This window comes from Corella eumyota, chromosome 4 (assembly GCF_963082875.1).
Source record: "Corella eumyota chromosome 4, kaCorEumy4.1, whole genome shotgun sequence".
NCBI lineage: Eukaryota > Metazoa > Chordata > Ascidiacea > Phlebobranchia > Corellidae > Corella > Corella eumyota.
Window position 1 is genome coordinate 11,118,183 of NC_137493.1, and position 6,302 is coordinate 11,124,484.

Consider the following 6,302-nt stretch of genomic DNA (forward strand, 5'->3'; position numbering starts at 1 on the left):
CTGTTACTACGAATGCATCGACTCGGATAAAAAATCTAAATATCCAATATCAACCACAAACTTTAAAAGAGATTTATGAGCAACAAAATTTAAATATTTAATTTTTATGATTTTTGTGTATTCTATTAAACTAATAAACTTTAAATACTCTAGTTAAAACAAGTAAAATTAAACTTAAGTCGTATATTTATAGATATTTAATCCACACATTATAAATCTTTAAAAAACTTTTTTTTAAATAAACATTTTGACATTTTTAATTATTTTTTAACTTAATTTTAATAATGAAAAAAATTAGTCACGTGATGAAAATTGCTCACGAGAATGCTTTATTACTCACGGTACGAGATGATGTCGTTGTCTACCTGGTACCGTAGGTAACAAGGCAGGTTCGAGAACCACAGATTTGTTTGGAAACACTGCTATTAAACTTTTATTTGGCAACTCTGTTCGCGAACGCAACTTTTTAAATTTCTTTTATGTAAACTTTTACCTACAAACGCGCATGTAGCAATCAAAAATGTCGTTTTAAACCATTGCGATTCATTAAATGTTTTTTAAACGCTTCTGTTGCAATTATAATTATATTGTACGACAGCTAAATATGAAAATATAAGCAGCAACCTATGCACTAAACGCCATGGCATAATTTGTTACCAATGTTCTAAGTTTTTTATAAACTCGTCAGTAATTTTTTCATTTTTTTCAAATTGGGACGTTTGGGGTTCAAATATAAAAAAAAAACGCTACTCAAACATAATAAAAAAACGTAACCTTAAAGTGAATATAAACTTGTGCCACTGATACAAATCATAGAAAAACATCAGATCACGTGACATAGGAAGCTTATACGACAAGCTTACAAATGTGAATTGACTTCAATTTGGCGCAGGTTTTATAGCTTGAAAAACGGAAACGACAACTATTAAGATTTCGCTACAGTTTTCCTTTATTACTTTGGGCAAACTCGCTTAAACTAACATGCAGCGAAGCAGTTTGACATAATTAAAATTACAAACTCCACAGTGCTAGGATCTGCCGGAAGTAGTTTAAAGTATTTGAGGTTGGTAGCGACATCGGTGCTTGAAATACCCATTGGCATTTTGCAATAATATTTTTATGAGTCAAGTTATGTTTAAAAAAACAAAAATTTTTCATTTTTTGATAACGTTAGAATCGGATAGTTAAAACACATTAATTAGTAGTTACTAATTGTTTTTTTTAATATTGATTTTGTTGTTACCTGTAAACATTATTTATTCATGTTTTTAAAACTTCAGTTTATCAAACATTTTATTTTTGCCTATGACGTCATCGTTTAATGACGTCACAGTAAAATAGACACTTGGGATTTATGTTGTTTCCCTTCTATGGGGAATAGAACTAAAATTTCCTAATACAAGGAAGTTTGGTTATTTATTGGTTAGGTCTTGCGTAAGCTAATTTTTAATACAATATTATGTTAAATTTACTTGATTTATAACGCATTTTAAACAAATTTTAAAAAAAGTTTTTAATTGCCTGTTTTAAATAAAGATATAAGTTATTACCTTATATGAATATTTAATTTTAAATTTATCCAAACTTAACTAACGTCATAATAAAAAACATTTTAGACATAAAGTCGTTGGGTTATAATTAATACATTTTTAAGCGAATTGGTCTCTTTGCCGTTTAACACTTCAAGGTTACCTCATGTTTTTTCTAACATTTTCAAGACTATATTTAAAAAAAATTGCTATTCCAAGCTTGATTACGCAAAACTTTGCAAAAATCTATAAATTTTGTTTATAAACTACTTTAGTTTCGTTTACAAATTGACCTTTAGGCTGTGATAATTTAAAACAAACCCTATCATAAGACAAATTTTCTAGCGTTTTAGGTAATATACTTGTGTGTTAAATGTAAGTGAGTGGAAGAGTGGAAACACTTATTAACAGTTGTTCAAACAAGCTAGTGTATAACAGGTTACCACTAATAAATTTGATCCTAAGCGAATTAGTCAAATTTTTGCACAACTTTTAAATAAATTGTACATTTCGAGTGATTGATAATAGCAGTAGATATGTTTTTGCGTTCTATGACTGATATTGTTTATTATCTAAATGTATTGCTTAATTTAGATTCGATAATAAATCTTTTAACTTTAAAATAATTTAAACTTCATGCCTTATCTTTGTGTTTTTGTCTGTACAAAAAATATATCCAAATTTTTAAAGTGATAATACCGTAAAGCGTTAAGTTTTAAACCTTTTCTGTATAAAATGAAGTAGTATCTGCTTCTATACAAAAAACTCAGCTAAATCAGTACGTCTAATCAATGCTAAAGAAAAGTTGTAAGTCATAAAGAACGTGGTGGGCCTTATGGTGCTCATATAACATGATAAGAACAATCAGGCATTTGCAGGATATCCTTCTTGGATAGAATGGCAGGAAAGCCTTACTCACTTTCTATCAGGGTATAAGTATAGGGAAAGCACAACCTCATTGAAAACCTCGGTTTCGCAATCTCTGACAGAGTTCTTTCACAGATTTTGTTTTTGGGTCAATATGCTTTCGCATAGCAAAAACAATATGGAATTTATAGCATTATCTTCTTTTTCATTGTAATTGGTCAATTTTAAATACTTAGTTTTTAAAGATTGTTGTTACAAAAAACTTAAATTGCCTCACAATTGATGTTTATGGTATAAGTAATGCTACTTTGTTTAATATTAAAAATAAATCATTTTTCTTTCCAAAGTGTTTTAAATTTTGATCCAATATTTTATGAAGTATATAACAGATTGGTATCTTTATTAGTATAAAAGAATTGTTACACCCTTAATCTACAACAACAAGGTATTATTTTGACCATATATTACTTTGACCCCGTGACCTTTTATAAGTTATAGTGTAGACCGCTCGGCGTCGTATTGTTATTAAAAGGATTAAAAACACATTTCCTTGCGAAGTCAAATTATTCTTAAGTTTTCTACACCTTCTAATCCATAGTTAACAACTTTTATTATTAATTTTTTCACAACAAAATCATAAATAGATTTAAGAAGGCGTTTTTAAATTCTGTTTTCAAATTAGTTATATGGAAAAGTTGCAAGTAGCTTATGGATTCAGGTATTTAATCAAATTAAATTTTTTATAAATGAATTATTAATGTGCTTAGTTATAATATAGGTGTTTAAACCTAACATCTTTTCACGCAAATTTATTAAAAAAGCTTATTCTTTTGTGTATTAAAATACTAGTCAAACAAAAGAGAATTCGTGGAATTTTCCTAAGGCTGGTATTCATTTTTAATAATTTTTATTAACAATTGCTTACATCAAATAATTCTCACGGACGAATTCACGGTTGTGCTATTCTCCAAACTACCTGACGTCATTTCTAAGTTCAAGTATGTTATAGCGAGACATGATTATTATCTTTTTATAAATCAACAATAAAGTTAAACAAAGATATGGAGTTGAATGGAAAATAAATAAAACTAATAACATAGATTATAAGCCTGATATAATTAGGCACAATTTGAATTTAATTTAATTTAGTTTGAATGGATTATAAATAGTGGTTGATATATTAGAATTTTTAAAATTAAACCCAACAATAGAAATGTATCAGATAAAACAGGCTTTTTTCCGTGATATGGTTTCATATAAGACTGTTGCGGGGCTTTACTATTTAGTTTATATTTTACTTTAATTTAAATGCATTGCAGATAGATAATTTTTATCTAAAAATATCTCTGAAGCTAGTTTATTAAATCCATTTAACGGTTAATTACATACTTGCGTGTTAAAGCTGAAATGTGGTTTAACGTAAAGGCAAATCCTTACTTTTGTAAATATTTACATCGTTTAGTTGCTTTCTAATTATAGTGTTATTTCATGTTATATTATGTTACTAAAAATACAATATAGATAAAGGTTATGAGGTTATATCGTGCAAAATATTTTAAATGCAAATTTGGTTGTAAGTTTCCAGAATTCCTGCCTTTACCGAGTATCAAAAATGTGAATTTATTGGCTATTAAATGATCTGCGTTGGCAAACTGCTAACAGCCAAGAAACATTTAAAAATAGCTTGTTTTTCTAATTGCAAGGTGTGACAGATACTCACATAAAATATGTAATTTAAACGAGGCGACTGCAAACGTTTAGTGGTTAACTTGTATGTTAATTGTTGTTTTGATTTGCATTAATAAAACTTAACTCAACTATATAGCTTTTTCAATTTAAATTTAAGGTTATTTAAATGGGGAATGCGCTCAATTAATATGTCGTTATGTATATTCCTGGCTTTTTATCTTATAAGATTGAGTGTACAAAGTGTCTCAAGACTAAGTTAGATGAAACGATAAGGAAACCTATGTATATATAAATAGGTAGTTACGTGTAACGGAATGCATTTTCACAAGTGTAAAATATTGAAGAAATAATTTAAAAAAGTATAATTTTATTTTATCCTTTAGGAGGCGTGTAATTTAAGTTTATGATAAAACCTTTTTGGGTTTAAACTGTTCAAATGAAGAGCGTGTCAAATTACCAGCTAAACATGACTTGGAAAGTAGCTAGTTTAGTTTTATAAGCCGCTAGTTATGTTTTAAATTTGCTGTAAATTCCTTTACGCTTTTCATTTTTTTAAAACCCAGGCTTTATAAGGAATTAACTTTGAATTTCGTATGATCTTGGCTTCAAGATCGTCTATGTTATTAGTCAGTCGATTAGAGATAAGTGTCGAAAGACATGCGCCGCGACAGTGGCTTAAAGCTCTTTAGATTATCGTTCCATCTTTTGTTTATCCGCATTAGGAACAACGTGGTTAAACTTAAGTTAAATATCGGTCAGGATCAACCTTTCATTTAGGCCTTTATAACCCGCAGTCTTAAAGTATATTAAGAGTTTGGTTTCCAATTTTTTTTCTGGTCAAACTTAGAGCGTAGAGACCTTTTAGTTTCTTGATAAAATAGTAAAGAATTCAGTAAATTTAACCTAAGCGTACGGCTGATGTTATTCGATACTTTAGGAGCTTAAATAGCTTTTCCGTGCAAATTTAAAGTACACTTAACCAAATTTGGCTAAAAAATTGCGAAACGCTGAAAGTAAACTAATTAATTGCTAATACAAAAATGTATCTTAACTTACAATAGCAAGGTTTTATTAGCATTCTTTGCTAAAGAGCGCCCTATTAAAATACTTTATCGCCGCACTATTATACACGATTCTGACACATTGTAGTCACACTAAGGCAGCCGTAAAGACTACTTGCGAACCGGGTTAGGCAAATAAATCGTAGGGTTCTTGGTGTGCCACGACGTCGCATAATCAATTCGCAAGTTTTGTAGTAAAAACAAACGGACCGCATAAAGTGAAGTTGTAGTTAGAACATTTTTTCAAACTTGTCTGTCGAGCATTCGACTTTAGATGCGTCAGAAAGTTTAGCAATTACATCGCCTTAGTACGCCAGGGTATATTGAAATGTCAGCCTTTACTCGCTAAATATAATATATTGAGCATAATAAAGACGGGGTCACGTGCGTTTAAACCGCACATATGTACTCAGTCACTTTGTTAAAAGATCGATTTTGTTGCTCTATTTTAAACTTGAGATTGGCACGTTCTATTGGCAATTCAAAAGAAAGATAGCCGAGGTAAATCTACACTATTAGTCATTTGAATTATTATCAAAATATAAGTGCCGTGGTATTAATAATAATCATTGGTTTGCGTTATAGCGAGTGTCAATAATTAAAAGTTTAATGTAAATATTAGCGCAATAAACTTAAACTTTAAAATGTCAAATGAGAGTTGCGCCAATGTACAAAAACGAAATAGTGTTGGCACATTAAACATATTAAAAACTATCATAAATTATATTAAATTTAAGTTCAAAAGATTTTGTTGCGTTTTAATGAAACTGTTTAAATCTCGATTTTTTAAGTTAAACCAATAACATCTATTTACTTAGTTGAGATTTAAAAGCAATTTTGTATTGGCAAATCTATTATTTTGATAAGGTTGTTTGACCTTGTCTGCTGATAAATAAAGTAAACAATAAATAAAGAGTGATTGATCTCCCCCAATGCCACCTGTTTAAACAAACTTTATGTTTATTTCGTCTAGTGTTAATAGACGGTAGCTTTTCCGGCGATTAAACCAGGTGGTACCCATGAGAAAAGAAAATTTGTAGGCTATTAATTTTGGGTTTTATGGCAATAATTAAAAAAACTGACATTGATTTTTTTTAATTTTTAAAATAAAATATTCACCTAAATTAGTTTTTAATAAATTTAAATTGATATTTTA